This window comes from Aulostomus chinensis, chromosome 3 (assembly GCF_037954235.1).
Source record: "Aulostomus chinensis isolate RoL2024-O1b breed Wild chromosome 3, RoL_Achi_v1.0, whole genome shotgun sequence".
Classification (NCBI taxonomy): Eukaryota; Metazoa; Chordata; class Actinopteri; order Syngnathiformes; family Aulostomidae; genus Aulostomus; species Aulostomus chinensis.
In genome coordinates, this window is record NC_141322.1 from 5,121,283 (window position 1) to 5,140,701 (window position 19,419).

Genomic DNA, 19,419 nt, shown 5'->3' on the forward strand with positions numbered 1-19,419 from the left:
TAAAATGATTTTGACCAGAATATAAGAGCTCACACCCTGTGTCCTTACTGCAATGACACACTTAGTTTTTACAATATTGTCTTCAACGACCAGCCCATGATCTGGTCTGCCATCAACACACTGGACCACTGATCAGCTCAGTTTACATTTACTTTTTAACTATACCCAGCACCAAACAACGCAAGATCCAATTCACTTCAAATACAAAACCTGAAGATGAAGAATCTCAGATGCAACTGGTACACGAAATCCTTAAAATGAACAGAATGCTCATGCTCAATGTAAATTAGATGTTATTGTACATCCTCCTGGACAGCAGGTGGCGACTTACGGCTCTTTGTCATGCACTGTCTTTGTCCTGTGGCCCTCTCACCACGCGATCGGGTCATGACCTCACACCCGCAAAATGAGAATAATGGCTGGATCCGGGGTCCTAAGCTGTCTGGAGGTGTCCTCTTTAGTGCTGGAATAGTGAATGGTTTTTGCTTGATTGTTACTGATGATTACACTGGAACTTTTAAACAATGTTGTTCATTTTCTATCTGAATCTCCAATGAGGCTGTTAACTTTGTGCCAGAAAGCCTGGGGATTGATGTCCTGGTTGAGTCTTTCAGGTTTTCCTTCGTGAGCTGTATTTTAATAATGCATCGGTGTCTGTTTGTTTCGGTTTTGATGTGAGGTGAGCCAAAGTCTCCACACAGTTTCCTTTCATGTCTTATTAGTTGGAGGAGGTGAGCAGGTAATCTTAGCAGAGTTAAGCGTGTTTACAATCTGGATTGTGTGAGGAATTTGTTCAGAGGAGCTGATTGTTGGTCAAAACTCTAGGGGTGGTAATCAAAGAGATGTTCTTTCATATTTCTTCTAGTCGTGATGTGTCTATTCCTCATTCTGCTGTTTTGTAGTCATATTTCCTCCTCTGGGTTGCTCCTGGATGAAAGGAGAATATGGGGAGAACAGGTAAGTGGATGATTTTGTGGTAGAGAATTTTTGGTGTTTTGAAGCCAGATCTAGGGAGCATATGTCTGGGGTGTCTGTGCTGCCTGTTTGGGGAGATATAGGTGTGTGTGTGTGTGTGTGTGTGTGTGTGTGTGTTATATCATATCATATGCTTTTTTTTTTTTGTACAAGCATTCATGCTCCAATTATGAGAGAATAACTGGAGTTGGGAGTAGCATTCATCAGGGTGCCTCAGGGACAGTAGATGCCTGTGACTGCGATGGTGGATTTTAATTTTGGTTGCAACATTTTCTTTTGCTTTCAGTTCCTCTGGTGAGATACCGAAATCAATTTCACTGTTTTTTTTTTTCTTTTAACAGGAGTGGTCTCCCCCCCCCTTCATGTCCTGTCCGACTTTTCTTACGATGTTGTAGCAGGAGATCTGAATTTGATTTGCTTGATAAAAATGTTTCATTTATGGAAGCCACAGAGGTGTTCATCTCTGAGTGGATGGATTAACTCCTCCTTGCTTCCACTTCTTTCTCTAATATCTGTGAGTAAATAAGGTGGTGAGAGCCACTGCAAAGGTGGAAGAAAAAATCGAGATGTATCATGCAAAGTTTTAAACATTGATGTTTGTATTTCCTGATGCTCTGAGGTACTTCTTTTCTTATCATCCATGGCGAGGTTTTGCAGCTGAGAGTGGGATGGATGGTGGCTTTTTGGTTGTCGTGTATTTGAGACAGACAGACAGGTCTTAGAGGCGGCAGAGTGTTCACCTGTACTGTCAGCGCTCATGGCTTCTCACACCTCCCGTTGTGCAGCATTTGTGATTTGAGAAACTGAGCAGACGATCAAACAGTGACAGACACAGAAAACCACACAAAAACACAAATCAATAAATGAAACCAGACACAGGTGAGAGAACATGGCGACAGGTGAGTGAATGAGGAACACAGGGAACTGTGGATGACCGGGACAGATTAACAGATGAGACACAGGTGATTCACCTACAACAGGTGGGAAAGACAGGAAACGACAGGATGAGCAAACAGACAAGAGGAGAGTGATCCGAAAATAAAACAGGAACTACCAGAAACAAGAGGACGGGAAACAAACGCAAGCACCAGAACATGACCACAGTAATCAGGTTACCTGTCGTTTCCATTACATTACATTAAGTTCACTTCAGGTGCATTGTGGGTAGGTTTAACAGGCCAGGGTTCACCCACTTGAAAAACTGGCCAAGCCTGAGTGACTAGAGGAATGTATGCTTACATTTTATTTTTTTGATCATCACAGTTACGAAACAGGTGTCATTCAGAGGCAGAGAAAGAGAAATGTTATTGCAATCATTTGCCGACTGGTCGTCTCTCTGAATATCACCCTGATGCTCTCTTGGGACTAGGATTTGTTGATTTCTCTGGATTCCAACAGATCACATTGTTTCAAACGATGAAAGAAGTTGTTGTGCTGCCTGTCTCTCCGTGCATGACTGTGACACAGTGCACCATTGTTTCAGTCCGACTCTCCGGACCAGGGGAGTTGCGTGACCTCTCCTTCCATCAATGTCTTTCGTGATGGAAGGCTCACACTCCTTGTAGAGTCAAAAATCCCGGTGACTTTTCAAAGTAAGAGCACAATATATCCTACCATTAAATGCCATCGCAATATCTATCTGAAGTACATCTACTCTTTATTGCCTAGCCTTAGTCTGAGTGTTCAGTTTCAAGAAATGTGTTGCTGTCAATGACCATATTTGGGTGTAAGCACATTCAATACTTCTTCTGTTGCCTCTATTACCGTCCATCACTCCAGCTTTTTTATCCAATAGAGATTCATTTTTTGTGGCTTTGGTTCCTTTATGTAACTTAACATCATTCTAGTCTTCCATTCCTCCTCCATCAGTCCTGCCGACCGTGGTAAGAGTCCGCACATAGTTATTGATTTTACCATGTTTCCTGTCAGGATTTTAGGCTGCATCTTCGTCTTTGCACGAGCCCTACAATCTCCCACTCTATCAAATGCCTGCTGTGTGCCCAGTTTCTCCCGTGTTGTGGGGACAGGACAGACTTGCTCCTCTGTCAGGACAAAGTGTCATCAAGGCAGCCATTAAAAGGTTACATTCATACTGCATTCAGGTGTGGGTACATCTGTGGAGTCTATATCATTGCTGTTACGTGTAAGCAACATTTAGACTGAATTATCCAAAATTTTGCTTGTTCGCTGTCTTACATTAAATTAGCTTGAAAGTAGCAGCGGAATATATGTGGAGGGAAAACTTGATGAGGTATGGGAAAAATGCTGACTCCCCTCATCAGGAAGTATTCCCTTCACTTTGATAAGAAATGTTTCTTCCAGTTGGAGGAAGTTTACTTTCTGTTTTGATGAGAAATGTTGCTCTTCTCTCATGGCTGGTCTCCCTCGACTTCAGTGAGAAGGAGAAGAAAAAAAAGGTTTTACTTGGAAGGAATATATGTATCCTAAAGCCACATGTGCACTGTGCGATTTTGGGCTATTTCAGACAACAGATGACCAAACATGGCAGTATTTCTGATCATGGCTCCAAAACAGTGGTCTTACGTGGCACTGAGAGAGGTCCAAAAAGGGCCAGTATCAAAGTCTCCTGACCACACTGGGACGAAAGTCTGACCGTGTCAGAGATCTACACTTTAAAAAAAAGAAGAAGTTGTTTTTACGGAAAAAAACTGGCAGCTGTGGTTGCCAGAAAAATACTGTAAAAAATACTGCAGAATGTAAACCATATTACAGAACAAACTGTAAATTTTACAACTTAAAACTGTTATCATTTACAAAATAACATTGTAAAATTGACACACTGAACTGGTAAATTCAACATCCCTTTTCAGCCAAATTAACATGACCATGCCATTATTTACAGCCATTTTTACTGTACAATTTACATTTGGTGGTTGCTTATTTTACATGTAATCTCGTTTAATTTCACTGAAAAACTTTGGTCACAAGACATTATTAAACTGTAAAAGCTTCATTATAAGGTAGTAATTTTACTTTACACTGTAAGAAAAAATCCGTAAAATATACGGTGAAATACCGGCAGCTGTGGTTGCCAGAAATTCACCGTAAAAATTATGGTGACAATGTAGAGGACTTAACGGTATGCTGTTTTGGCAACTGTAAATTTTGCAGAACAGAACTGTTATTTGTTTACGGTAGTTTGCTGCAAAAATAACAGTTAAAACATAAACCTGTTTACAGTAATCTTGATACTGTTTATTTAATGGTTAAAAAATGTACTTAATAAAGTAAAAATAAAAAAGAAAATATCAGATTCTAAATATACTTTTAATATTCACCCAAATTAGCATTTCATTTGTTGTCAGATGCAGAACTTGCCAGACAGTGTAATCTGTCATTCATTCTATTCTGTAAACTTAATAGCCAGAGCATGAATTAATATTGTCAAATTACTTCATGTACCAGAACAGCCAGAAAAAATATCCACCTTAAAATTTTTCAAATATAGAAAATCTTTATTCTATATTTGTTATGTTGTAACCATCAAATATTTGAACATATCACAAAATATCTAAGAATGAGAACATTATGTAAGAAATTTTCACAAGTTCACTTTCTGTTCCAATGTCAAAACCACTGTAGTAGACTGAACACACTTTACTTACAAACTGTAACAAGAAACCTTTACAATTAAGTTGAGAAAATTTAAGTGCATATTTTTGTGCAAATCTGACCACAAAGTGATATCAGTGGACTTACAGTAACATATTCACATTATCAAAATAAAATAATCCCTAAAGGAAAACTTCGGTTTATTTCAACCTGTCTCCTATCATCTTAAATGTGCTTCATGTGTCTAGTGAGGTTAAAATATTAGTTGTCATATTAGCCATTGTCCAGATACAGCCGGAGCGCTGCTACTAGCTTCAGACCTGTTACAAGGTGAGTGAACAGGCACACTTTCACGGGCAAAGTTAGTCCACTAAACAAGCTTTTTTCCCCCCACATTGTTAGTATAAACGTCAGAGAACATATAGAAACCACATGTAAAAGTGTTATGTTAGCTTACTTGTTTTAAGCCATCTTTGTTTACATGTTTGAGCTAATTACCTCCACTCGGTCTGTATTAAAGCTGCACCGGGTAACAGGTAAGCTACCAACACATTTACATGTCTAAACGACTTTTTTTTCCACCATGACCGCCTCACATCATTAGTATAGATGTCAGAAAACATATCGCAGCCACATGTCAATGTGTTGTGGTAGCTTATAGCCCTACCCGGCGCAGCTTTTATGATTACGAGTGGAGTAATTAGCTCAAACAACGTAAACAAAGATGGCTTAAAACAGGGAAGCTAACACAACACATTGACATGTGGTTTCTACATGTTCTCTGACATTTATACTGACCACGTGAGGCGGTGTGCCCGTTCACTTACCTTGCAAAGGGTCTGAAGCTAGGAGCAGCGCTCAGGGTGCATCTAGACAACAGCTAACATGACAGCTAATATTTTCACCTCACTCGTCACATGAAGCACATTTATGACGATGGGAGACAGGTTGAAATAAACCGAAGTTTCCCTTTAAGTGGAGCAAAAGTTTCAAATACTAGCAATTTTACCTCAACTTTTTCAAAGTACAAAACCAGTGCAATAACGCTGAACATGTACAAACTGTCCCACACTGCTCCTGGTGTGTTAGTTAAACTAAAAAAATAAATCACAGCTAATTAGCTTCATTCTAGGTATGGAGGAACACTGAATGTCACACCTTCAGAAGAATGTCTCCAAAAACAACAAAAAAGTCTTATTTTGCACAGCACTGAAACTGAACTGAATTTAGTACTTTCATATTTGGACGAGTCATGAATCACACTCGTACTTGTCCTTAGAGTGTTTACAGTGTATGATGTATAAGAATGTGAACACAACTTTTTTCTATGGTACTCTGAATGGCTATGCTGTGTTTCAGTTGAATGTGTGTGTGTGTGTGTGTGTGTGTGTGTGTGTGTGGGTGGGTGTGTTTAAGTCCATGCATAAATCAACCTCACGTCTCCGCCCTTTGATCCTCATTCAGGACGTGGACACCTCCAATGTAGTTCAACGTAAAGCTACACAATGTTAGCTGTCTGCAATGCAACGAAAAGCATTTAACTTGTGTTCATTTACTTACCAAAATATCTTCTGGCTGAGGCAAAGTCCTAAAAGTCCGCCGGTGAGGACCGTGGATTCTAACGGTGAAGTCCAAGACGACGTCAAGTCCGGAGGGATGCTCGGAGGGTCCCGGAGGGAGGCGGATACCGTGCGCTGATTGGCCGATTTGAAACTTGGCGCGTTAATGTCAACCAACGCACAATCCCCAAGCTGTAGAGGGGAAATACAACTTCTGCTCAGTTTTGAGCAGGTTTTGAGACAGTTTTAAAACAATTCCCGTAATTTAAGATGCTTTTAAATGTCGCAGTTTTGAGATGCTATTAGAATCCATCAGCTTTTTTACAGATGCTTTTAAAATCATGTTTTGAGATGCCTCTAAAATCGGTCAGATGTTTGGAGATGCTTTTAAAATCATTCAAATGGTTTCCCTTATATACATTGAATTTACCTCTGGACCATATTAACATAACATGTTCTTCGTGTAAAAATGAAGGTATGATTTTGCTGAATGTTTAACAGTTTTATACTGTAAATTAAAATGTAAACATCAGCAAAATCTTTAATTTAAGCAGAATAATGCCGTCAATTTTACAATGATTTCTCTTCTGTGACTTTACGGTATTTTCCCTTGAATTTTACCATGATTGTAAATTTCCACAGAAAGAATCTGTGTTTTCTACATATTACGACTGTAAAAATTACAGTCATGTATTGTTCCTTGATTTACAATATTCAATGTATTTACTACGGCGATATACTAGTTTAGATTTTACGGCCTTTAACTGTTGCCATTTGACAGTTTTTTACCGTAATTTCTACGGACTTTTTTTACAGTGTAGGACAAACATCTCACTGGGTGGCCACTGCTATGAACTACATCTCTAAAAAAAATTATTTAAAATAGTAGGAATTTGGAGGAACTCGATGTAAACATCAACACAACACTGAAGACAAAGTTTCCTTTTGCTAAAAACAGACAAAAGTGAACGAGACCTAGGATAATGGCATCTAATCGACTGGTCACAGCCAGCGGCTCAGCAGGTGGAGTCACCATACAGCCTGCTTGGATGTCTTACCCAAGTTTTTAGATCCATGTCTGTTGTTCTGGCTGGCACTAAATTTATGAAGTTTCTTAAATCTCACAGTCTGTGGGAGGCTTAATGGAAAGGTGATGTTTGCCAAGCGAAATGATGACTTTAAAATCCAGTCAACACAAGGTTTGATTGCATTTTTGTCCTTTATGATATTAGCACATGGTACACAGCTGAAATTAGGATGCAGGGAAAATTTAACCACATTTATTATTGATTAGACTTTCATTTATCAGCCCTCATTTATCAATCCAGCGTCCAAACCTACGCAGATCTGAGCGCAGGACTGGTGTTGTTTGTGAAACTGGTTGCACCTCGCTGATGACAGCGTGAGAATGGCCCGCCGCTGATAATTGAAGCAGCTGAAAACAATCATCATTCCAATGTGACTCCCCAAAGTATTCTGGATTAAGAAGCCTCGCCCCTCACTGTTGAGCTTTTTTTTTTTTTTTTTTACATTTTACCTACATTTAAAAAAAGAATCTTGCACCTTTGGATCAACACAATGATAGATTGTTTTGGCATATTTTCAAAATGGACGTGCTCACATATGCATCATATCTCCTCCTTCACTCAGTACCCAGGTGCAACTATACGAGTGGGCCTTTTCAATTTCCTGGCCCCCATCTTGCTCTCCACAGACAGTTTGTAAAGACTGAAGGGTCAGGGCCGTGGGGCGTACCATAAGTGACTGATCTTCCTCATCACCTTCAGTCTTGCCATCTGTAACCTCAGGGCTCGTATTGGTGGAGTGAGGACTTGAGTTAGACAGCGGCGTGAAATGAAGTCAGCCCACTGTGCATCTGTCCCTGTTCGTCTTCTCGTGATGGCACTCGATGTTGGAGCAATTTCTGCCCGGCAGAAATCCATTTATATGTAAAACACAAAAGCCCAAACTACAGTGCTGCCAAACAATATAAAAAGCTTTTGCAATTGACCAGAGTGTTGAAAACTTTGAACTCGGTAAGATGAGAGACTGCCTCTGATGTGATCAGAGTTAACAAGGCAGAATTGTGTTCTCCTCCAGATTCACTTGTCATTCTAACTTCATGAGCTTCAGAACAGGATTCTTTTTGAGTTGGATTTTCATAGTAATCAATTCACAACAGCCAAGACTTTAGTTCTGTTAAAAACAACCCCAAAAAAAGCCAAAAGTCAAACTTCTTTATTCACAAATAAATAATTGTGACTTCAGAGTAAAAGGCGAGTTGAACGTAGAATTCCAGATGAGAATAACACATCCTTCACAGTCTGTGTACGCAGATTCTATCCAGAATCCAGAGTTTATATCCAGAACCATTTGACCATTTCTGATCACCCACAGCTGAAATCAAAAGCTTCCAAATTTCTAAACTTCTTGCCAAAATCAATTTTCAAATCTAAATCATTACATTCACTACAATACTGCATACACCTTGGCTAAACTGGTAAAGACACAAATACAGCAACCATGTCCTCTGCACTCCCAGTGTCACAGCTAATACAGGAGGATGATGGAGCTTCATCTTGTCTGGTCTGAAGCACCTGGTCCATCGCTTTATGGCTTCTGACTTTTAAGGAGTAAATAAGCACTAAGACTGTCTATCTGCTAACATTCTCATATGTGTAAGTAGTTTTGAAATTGCCCAAAAAAAAAAACACTAATTGGAAACCAAAGCGGGGGGGGGGGGGGGGGGCAGTACTTGGGGGGGGGGGGGGGTTGAAACTCAGGACTGGTACAGATATGCCACCTGGTGGTGGTGCTTAATCTTGATGAGTGCATTGAGGCCCAAAACGGCCACAAAGAATGTTGCAAAACCTTAAATCAGTGCATTCGCTAAAATTGGGCGAACCTCCTGAGATATGTCACGCTTATTTGTGCCAATTAATATATTTGGCAAAAAGTACAAAACCAACTTTTTTTTTCTTTCCTTCCCCTATTTAGTCTCTGTTCATGATTTGGTGCAAAGTCATCAGTAAGTGGTGCTGTTGCACAAAACTGAGCAAAAGAACCTCATTTGTGAGACTCACAGCAGTCCAAACACTCTTTTTTTTGGTTGTATGTGGTCCTGCAGGTCCAACTTGCATCACATCCATGTGAGTGCTGGGCTTTGACCCTGCCTATTCCTGCTCACGGGTCTAGTTTGTAGAATGAATTTATTTGTGAAGAAAAGGGGAGGTTGGACTCCTGCACTTGCAGCTGCTTCACTCTGCGTCTTGAACAATGTCATTCCAAAGATTTTGTGAGATTGTGACCGAAGTGAGCCTCAAATGGTTGTGCAAGTCAACTGGCCTACCAAGGAGCCACCCCCTCGTAACCCCCACCACATTGGTTGTGTGTAAGAGATGGAGAGAGGGGCTACATTTATTTAACAAATCCTCCAAACTAAATGGAGTCCAAAACAGTGAAAAATGGCTGCCACAGGAAGGATTCATTAGTGTTAGCTACAGTAAATTAATAGTCTTGGTGTTAAGGTGGCCTCTAGTTTACCACCTTCTAGCACCACTCAATCCCTCATGCAAACTACCACAGCCACCAAGGTCATGGCCATCTCTGTTTACTAGCCAAGCTCGGACAGACCAATCACAGGAGGTCTTCAGGGTCAGAGGGGGGTCGCAGGTGTAACCTTCATCAGGGGGATTTCATGTTTCTAATTTGGCATTCTCGTTGACACTTTGAGGTTATAGTGTGAATTATATGCAGTGTAACTTGCATTGCTGGTAGTAAATATTGAACATGCTTTTTCTCCTTGAGGAAGTTGTGCTGACTCCTCAGCTGAAGTCACCTGGGCACCTCCTGATGCTTCATTCTTGTGAGGACGATTCAGAGGATTCCACTGACTCATAACCAGTTACTTTAAAGAGATTCTTCACCCATAAAGTGTATTTTTATCTCATAAGTTCTTAAAAATAAATGTATTGAGCTTATGAACACAGTCTTCATCACTGTACCACTGCTTTGTGACTCCAGAAGGTTTTGTGTGTGTGTGTGTGTGTGATGGTGTGTGTTAGTGATGGTTTGTGCTTGTGTAAAAGTGTGTGTGGCTTCTTTTCAAAGACATGAATGATGCAGTTCCACTTCAAGTTCTTTCTTCACACTGATAAAGACCTGTGTAACACCACAGAGTGAATGCATGTACAGATAGTTTCCCAATGGTTCTTAGGATTAAACCCCACCCACCCCAACCATCCCCCCACCCCCCGCCCACCCCCAAGAACCTTAGGACATCTATAATGATGATGCATTAGTGTGTCAGCGCTGCAGACTGCCTGATTTTTCACTGCAGTTGCTCATGGTGGGAGTCAGTCTCCTGTGCCTCCCCACATATTAATGCTCCATTGAGTGCATTACACTACATCACATCTGTGTTTGATCATCATGACACACACACACACACACACACACACACACACACACACACACACACACACACACACACACATACCCTCGTCTCACTTCACTCATGGGGACATGTCATTGGCATAATTCGCTTCAACATGAACTTAATCATCACAACTGAATGCCTAATTCGAGACCAAGTCTGCACCTAACCCTAACCCCAGAGCAGATGTTTGAAGCCGTGTGGTGTCCAGAGGTTTATGATGTTGTACCAAGGATTTCGTGTCTCCTAAAAGACTTTCTATTGACACTGTTTCTGTGGTGTTGGCATTAGCACATCATTTAACACATGTGCCACAAACATGGTGTTAAGAGCTTGTGTCCTCTTTCTGGGATCAGGACACATCCTTCAATCCATACAACCGTAGAAGTGGTTTGTTTCAACACCACTGAGCAGAGAAATGTTAAGGTTTGGGTCAAACCACGGCTGTATAAAGAGAAGAAGATATAGAGTCGGCGGCAGGGCCTCATTCAGTCTTATGAAGTTGCTCAGTGGTGCATGAAGCCAAAAAATTCAACTTCTGGGTGTAAAGGAAAGGCTATTAAATTATGATAGATAAATGAGTCAATTTGCAGGGGTTATGAAGCTAAAGAATATGTATCTACCATTTTACAGCCACTTCTATGACAATGTAGGTTGATATGAAAAAGTCTTTTTGGGCAGCAGAGCATCACATATCGTAGCGGTCTGACCACCACGCTGCTGAGAATACACACCTAAAAAATCAGCAATCCAAATGGGACTGTGACAAAACATCTCCTGAAATTAATTAGTTGTTCCATCACTCTGGCTGCTAAGGATGAAAAACCTGGTATCAAGTTTTGATTTTCTTTACATTGAGCCTGTAGTGGCTGTACACCATTCAGCACCTCAGAGAGCTCTATGTGCTCAACGCTTCTCTAACCCTAACCCATATCCTGCAATTTTTGGGCAACAATAACTCAAACAAGCCACTCTTCACTCACGACCACCAAGAATAATGAAGTCGGTGATTGCGACCTCGATAACGCTCTTTCACCCTGCACTGTGACAGCGAACATGTGTACTTTAAGGCTAAAGAACAAAAATGGAAATGAGTAAATGTCATGTCGTAGATGAGCTTGTTAACCTGCAAAAATAAAACTTTTACAGGGTTACAGTCATATAGTTTATACGAGATGTGGTCATTTTTAAGTGTAGCTACACTTCAATGATATCAAACAGTCAATAAAATCAATTTCATTCTTTCAAGACACATTATTTCACTGTTTCAAGAAGTAGTAAAATGTAAAATACACCTGTATGTAAATGAGTGTGTGTGTGTGTGTGTGTGTGTATATATACAGTATACATATTTATATATATATATATATATATATATATATATATATATATATATACATATATACATACATATGTGTGTGTGTGCGTGTGTGTGTGTATCATATCATATCATATCATAAAAAGCTTCATATCGCATGGGCAAAGATTCCTGTGAGACAAACTGTCTGCCCTCTCTCCCTCTACCCTCTGATACATGAGACTCAGGGAGGCTCTGATTGGTTCAGGATGGCTTGCTGGGTGAATTTCCTCCAGTGTGTTTGAGCCGTTTGAGATTGGTGGCTCTCTGGAACACCGCTTAAGACATGACACCTGCAGAGTCCCTTCCTTCTTCTCTGGGCAGCCCGAGAGTGAAGGCAATATTTTTAACCAAAGCCTTGACCTGGTCATCAGCCCCTCTCCTGCTCTGATTACAGGTTGCATCACACTGAATGGCAGATTTCAGCCCAGCTGGCTGATGATGTCTTTTTGGCATCATGTGAAGATGCAAAAGTAGAAAAGTGGATCCTGCCTGCCTCTGGAGCGACACAGAGGTTCCCTGTTCCCCTCCGAAGAGTTTTCTGAGGAGAAAATAAATCAGCTGTTTGGTTTTGAGATGGCGTGCCTTAAAATCATCTTTACCTCTGACTCAGACATTTGAACTCGAGGAAGGTAGCTATATAGGTCCCCTAAGACTGCTTGCCGACTGGGAGGAAAGCTTCCTCTTTCTCCTCTCTGCTCCACTCAGTCTCTTTATTTTTTAAACAACTCTGTTTCTCATACTACAAATTTCTGGGGCCATTCTGCTATCGATGTAACCTTTTTTTCAAGATCCTATCAGATCATCGGGATCACATGGAGGTCAGAGCAGATTCCCCTAACCATCAGCAGGCACGTTAGAGCGCCAGCTGGGATTATTGATATGCAAGGCTCAGTTCAAAGACATCCCAAAGACAAACATAAGCACAAAGTTGCGTCCCTTGCCATTATCACATGATAGAGTTCGCTGTGTCAGGAGTCAATTACAGAACAGAGACATATAAATGTCTTCCTGCGGCTGGATTAATGAGCAGCGCCACAGAGTGATTGAAGACTGATGGCACATCCAGCTAGCAACTGATGACACGAGTCCAGCCTCTTTACCTCCTGCTGCAGCTCTGGATGGCAAATGTTGCATGACACAGGAAATTGATGATGTAGCACTTCTCGTGCTGAAGACCTATCCCTTTGGTCTTCACTATACTGAGTTTGTAAGTTCACTCTGTAAAAATGTACAAAGGAATCAAGGGAGAGTGAAATGACAGTGAATTTCAAGGTTTTTAGAAATGTGCCATTTGTGGGTCACGTGACTCCAAATTGTGTTTTTTTTCTCAAGTAAGCTGTCTATGTAACAGGGATGGCCACAAGTCTTGTTTCCCACATCATGTTATCATGTGATTAGTTGAGGGAGATTCATTTTCTCACAAAGGGAAGTCTATTAACAGAACTCATTTTAAAATGCGCACGGTAGTGCAGTGGTCAGCACTGCCGCCCCCCAGCAAGGTTCTGAGTTCAAGTCCAGCTCAGACACAGGATCTTTCTGTGTGAGTCTCCATGTTCTCCCTGTTCCTGCTGGGTTCTCTCTGGTACTCCAGCTTCCTCCCACAGTCCAAAGACATCAAGAGGTGACCAGGTTAATCCAGACTCTAAATTGACCGTAGGTGTGGCTTGGAGAGCCAGTGGTTGTCTGTCTGTATGTGTTGGCCCTGCCATGGACTGGCGACCTGTCCAGGGTGAACCCCGCCTCTCACCTGAAGGCTGCTGGGATAGGCTCCACCCCCCACACCCCACCCCACCCCTGCGACCCTGAACAGGATAAGCAGAAGAAAATAGATGGATTGATGGATTTTAAAATGCACGCTAGCAGCAAACAGTAATATATCTGAAGCATGACAATCAAAGTTAGCATTTAGGGTAAAGAATTCACCAAAATCAACACACAAAATCACAATAAAACCATTAATAACTAATAATATTAATGAAGCCTAAACAGCACGAGCATCAGGTGATTCTTCTGTCGCATGAGGTGATGTGAATGACAACAGGCTTTTGCTCATTGTTATGCTGGAAGCTGAGAAAACAGGCCTATGTCTGTTTTTGTAAACATTAATCATTCCATCACTCAATAAATGAAAACCGATAGGGTTCAACTAATTGATCCTGCTTGCATCTCCTATAGCACAGTGACACATGCACAGAGATGCTGGCAGCGTAGTAAAAAAATGAGTGGACCTTAGTGTAGTTTGTTTGATAGGAAGGAGTAAGGGACAGTAATTAGTTAGAGTAGGAGAGAGTACAGTGAGTAGAGTAAATACACAACACAGTACACAAATGTTGACGTTAGCTCAGCTACTTACAACAAGCTACCTATAGAGTCTGTTGAATTCTGGTAAGATTTTTTTTTTTCAAATAACAAAATAAAACCATACTAGTCATAAAGCAGTGCTACTTTTATTTTCACTGCACTTGAAGTCATTTTTGTAGGCATGATCATGCTGGACAAGACAGACAATAACATGAATAAATAAAAGATTAAGTTTCTCATCACAGCAGCAGAAGCCTCATCTGGGCCTTACGTCCAAAATCCAACCTAAGTGACACCTAGAGTCACGCCGAATTAATGGCAATTAGAATATGTATTGCAATTTTGAGGCCATCATATGATTTCCACAACTATGTTGTTGGCCTTACACATGAACAGATGAGGAGAAGTCAGTCCATGATTCCAATCTAACCCTTACAAGATTAAAGAGGGTGGAATAGCATCGAATGCCCTGACTGAGAAATATTTTGGACTTGTGTGCAGAACCACAACTCGGCTGATTTCAGCTCACAAGGTCAGAGTCTGAGGTCAGAGCTCTCAGCAAGCTGGCCATAACCCTCCACATCATACCAGGAAAATCATTTTATGAAGCTCCTTCTTTGTAGACAAACAAAGCTGGAGGCACACACCTCTCTTTAGTGGAACAAATTCATGTAGCAAACTAGCAGCGCCCAGACTCAATCTATTCATGTTACTGATTGATGAAATTGGTCTTATATAAAATTTATACTGTTCTAAATTCAACTTCATAGATGAAACTGTCTAAACGTATGAATGAAGAATGAAGTGCATCTCAGTTGACATTAAATCAACATGACGTTCTGATGGCACTCATCCCTGTCGTCCTGTGAAATTTAAGAATTCAGGAATTAGACGCAGTTTTGAAAAGGTTTACTCTTTGAGGATTGTGGCTCTTCCTCTTTCTGTGTAGGAGCTTCTGTAATATGTAAACTGTTCCAAAGTTGAAATGCAGTTCATACTGTACCACTGTAAAATATCTTTTTTCTGCAGATTCTCAAGAAGTAAAGGAATCAGTCACAAATCAATAATCAAAGGTCTCTTGTGTAGTCTTTTAGTTTTCTGTCTTTTTCTCTGACTTCAGGAGCATTTTAGGATGTTACAGTTATGTCCAGGTCATGCTGTCGTTGCCCACGTGAGCGTTGAAGTCTCCCAGTAGGACAATGGAGTCCCCAGCTGGGGCACCATCCAGTACCCTTCCCAAGGACTCCAAAAAGGGTGGGTACTCCGAACTGGTGTTCGGAGCATACGCGCAGGCCACAATCAGGACCCGTTCCCCGACCCGGAGGCGCAGGGAAGCAACCCTCCACAGGGGTAAACCCCAACGTACAGGCAGAGAGTCTAGGGGCAACCAAAAAGCCAACCCCCGCCCTCCGCCTCTCACCCAGAGCAACTCCAGCAAAAGAGAAAGTCCAACCCCTCTCAAGGACTCGGGTTCCGGACCCAGAGCTATGTGTCGAGGTGAGGCCGACTATATCTAGCCGGTAACACTCAACCTCTTCCACCAGCTCCAGCTCCTTCCCCACCAGAGAGGTAACGTTCCATGTCCCAAAAGCCAGCTTCCATGTTTGTGGTTCAGACAGCCGAGGCACCCGCCTGGAACTGCCACCCAAACCACACTGCACCGGACCCCTCCGGTTCCCCCTATGGGTGGTGAGTCCAAGGGAGGACGTGCCCGTGTCTCCTTTTCCGGCTGGGCCCGGCTGGGACCCACGGACCAAGGCCCGGCCACCAGGCGCTCGCCTTCGAGCCCCCACCCAAGGCCTGGCTCCAGGGCGGGGCCCCGGTGCCCCTCCGGGCAGGGAACACACTGCACTTGCTGTTGTTTCCATGAGGGGGTCTGTTGAACCGTTCTTTGTCTGGCCCTTCGCCTAGGACCAGTCTGCCTTGGGTGACCCTACCAGGGGCAAAATGCCCCCGACAGCATAGCTCCTAGGGTCACTAGGGCACTCAAACTCCTCCACCACGGTAAGGTGACGGTTCCAGGAGGAGGTGTGATTGGGAGGAACGGCAGGCCCGACCTGAACCCGAGTGGTGTTCAGTTATTGGACTTCCTTGCAAGTCGCAGTTTGGCCATAACGAACACCATGTTGTCATGTCATGTCTAGCAACCGAAGGGTCGCTGGTTCGATCCTTGACCCCGGTGACCATGTCAAAGTGTCCTTGAGCAAGATACTGAACCCATAATTGCTCCTGATGAGTAGGTTGGCGCCTTGCATGGCAGCCTCCACATCAGTGTGTGAGTGTGTGTGTGAATGAGATGACACTGTAAAGCGCTTTGAGTACCGCTAAGGTAGAAAAGCGCGATATAAAATTGAGTCCATTTACCATTTAAATGGCAGGGGAAGACGCCGCGCAGACCTGGCAGACCAAAACGAGTAGAGAGGGTTTGTTGGGAATGCCTGGCAGAAGAACCAGTTAGAACGATCTTTAACTCCCACCTCCGGCTGAGCTTTGATCACATCCCGGGGGTAGTGGGGGACATTGAATCCGAATGGGCCATGTTCCGCTCTGCCATTGTCAAGGCGGCTGCTGTGAGCTGTGGCCGCAAGGCTGCTGGGGCCGGCCGCGGGGGTAATCCCCGAACCCGCTGGTGGACACCAGAGGTGAGGGGAGCCGTCAGGCTGAAGAAGGAGGCTTACAGGGCATGGCTGGAACTGTGGGTCTCCAGAGGCAGCCGACCGGTACCGGCAGGCCAAACGGTGTGCAGCTGTGGCGGTCGCCAAGGCAAAAACTCGGGTGTTGGAAGAGTTCGGTGAGGCCATGGAGAACGACAATCGGTCGGCTCCTAAAAGGTTCTGGCAAACCGTCCGTCGCCTCAGGGGGGGAAGGCGGCAACTTGCCCACACTGCTTACAGTGGGGGCAGGAGGCTGCTGACGTCAACTGGGGAGATAATTGGGCGGTGGAAGGAATACTTTGAGGAACTCCTCAATCCCACCAGCACGTACTCCATGGAGGAGACAGAGTCTTGGGAGTGCTTGGGGGGGGGGGGGGTTATCCAATCTCCTGGGCAGAATTGCCGAGGCAGTTAAACAACTCCGCGGTGGCAGAGCCCCGGGGGTGGATGAGATCCGCCCCGGGTATCTCAAGGCTCTGGATGTAGTGGGGCTGTCTTGGCTGACACGTCTCTGCAACATTGCGTGGACATCGGGGGAAGTGCCTTTGGAGTGGCAGACCGGGGTGGTGGTCCCCGTTTTTAAGAAAGGAGACCAGAGGGTGTGTTCCAACTATCGAGGGATCACACTTCTCAGCCTCCCTGGTAAGGTCTACGCCAGGGTACTGGAGAGGAGGGTCAGGGCGATAGTCAAACCTCAGATCGAGGAGGAGCAGTGTGGTTTTTGTCCTGGCCGTGGAACCGTGGATCAGCTCTTCACCCTCGCTAGGGTGCTGGAGGGGGCATGGGAGTTTGCCCAAACAGTCCACGTGTGCTTTGTGGACTTAGAGAAGGCTTACGACTATGTTCCCAGGAGCATACTGTGGGGGGTACTCCGGGAGTACGGGGTGGATGGCCCTTTACAAAGGGCCATTCGGTCATTCTACCGGAGGAGTGAGAGTCTGGTCGACGTGGGCGGTAGTAAGTCGGACTTGTTCCCAGTAAGGGTTGGACTCCGCCAAAGCTGCCCTTAGTCACCGGTTCTGTTCATAACTTTTATGGACAGAATTTCTAGGCGCAGCCGGGTGGTGGAGAGGGTCGAGTTTGGTGGCGGGAGGATGTCGTCTTTGCTGTTTGCGGATGACGTAGTCCTCTTAGCGCCATCGGGCCACGACCTCCAGCTCTTGCTGGGACAGTTTGCAGCCGAATGTGAAGCGGCTGGGATGAGAATCAGCACCTCCAAGTCTGAGGCCATGGTCCTCAGCCAGAAAAGGGTGGTTTGCCCACTCCGGGTCGGGGGGGAGGTCTTACCTCAGGTGGAGGAGTTTAAGTATCTCGGGGTCTTGTTCACGAGTGAGGGTAAGATGGAGCGGAAGATTGACAGGCGGATTGGGGCAGCATCTGCAGTCTTGTGGGTGCTAAACCAGTCTGTTGTGGTGAAGAGGGAGCTTAGCCAAAAGGCGAGGCTCTTGATTTACCGGTCAATCTACGTTCCAACCCTCACCTATGGTCATGAGCTTTGGGTAATGACTGAAAGAACAAGATCGCGAATACAAGCGGCCGAAATGAGTTTCCTCCGCAGGGTGGCTGGGCTCTCCCTTAGAGATAGGGTGAGAAGCTCAGTCATTCGGGAGGGGCTCAGAGTAGAGCCGCTGCTCCTCCATGTCGAGAGGAGCCAGTTGAGGTGGTTCGGGTATCTGGTGAGGATGCCTCCTGGACGCCTCCCTCTGGAGGTTTTCCAGGCATGTCCAACCGGGAGGAGGCCTCGAGGCCGACCCAGGACACGGTGGAGGGATTATATCTCTCGGCTGGCCTGGGAACGCCTCGGGATCCTCCCGGAAGAGCTGGTTGAAGTGGCTGGGGAGAGGGCAGTCTGGGCTTCCTTGCTGAGACTGCTGCCCCCGCGACCCGGACCCACCGGATGAAGCGGAGGACGACGACGACAGTTATGTCCAATAGCAATTATGTCATTGCCGTAAAGCGACATTATCATAGTGGAAGTCAGGGTGATGGACTGCTACTGCAGTATCAATCTTGTGTTATATTTTATTTTAATTTATAGCAAAACAGCACTCATTCAGAAATGCATAACCCAGTCGTATTTGTCCAGCAGACTCATGAGGAAAATGTTCCACTTTGTAAATGTATTGCAAAATTGATCTTGATATTTCCATGTGAAGGTGCAAACTTATTTTTCTCTGCTAAATCACAGATTTAATCATGATGCAGTTACATCAACCTACATTTTTTTCAGTGTCCCTGTACAATAAACCATACAGCCGTGGCTGCTGTGTTCAAATACTGACACACTCATTGTGCGAAGCCAGAATGCTCCTCTGTTGTGTTCTTTGACTTGACTTGAAAACCCCCCAGTCAGCTGAGATTCTTCAAGTGGAGAAGCCATAAAGCGTTCTTAACTTCTCTCTGCCAAATTAGCCACCATTTTGCTTGAGTTTCAGGATCATTTGTTTCTTTCCACCCTTGAAAATAAGAATCTGCACGTAGTCTCTTCTGAAAAACAGCAGGGAAGTCTCCTGCTGATATTGCACTGTTACTCTTTTGGTATTTTAGGTGAGAATGTAGGAG

At 43.8% G+C, this 19,419-nt stretch overlaps 1 protein-coding gene and 1 long non-coding RNA gene across 4 annotated transcripts in view; both read left to right on the forward strand.

Moving 5' to 3' along the window:
* LOC147267412 (receptor-type tyrosine-protein phosphatase gamma-like) overlaps positions 1-19,419 on the forward strand; it is a 508,446-nt gene that overhangs the window by 325,425 nt on the left and 163,602 nt on the right. The window lies entirely within an intron of this gene.
* On the forward strand, positions 71-2,524 carry LOC147267414 (uncharacterized). The gene is made up of 3 exons (XR_015112027.1): positions 71-239; positions 903-957; positions 1,317-2,524. It is a non-coding gene; the product is annotated as an uncharacterized LOC147267414 (long non-coding RNA).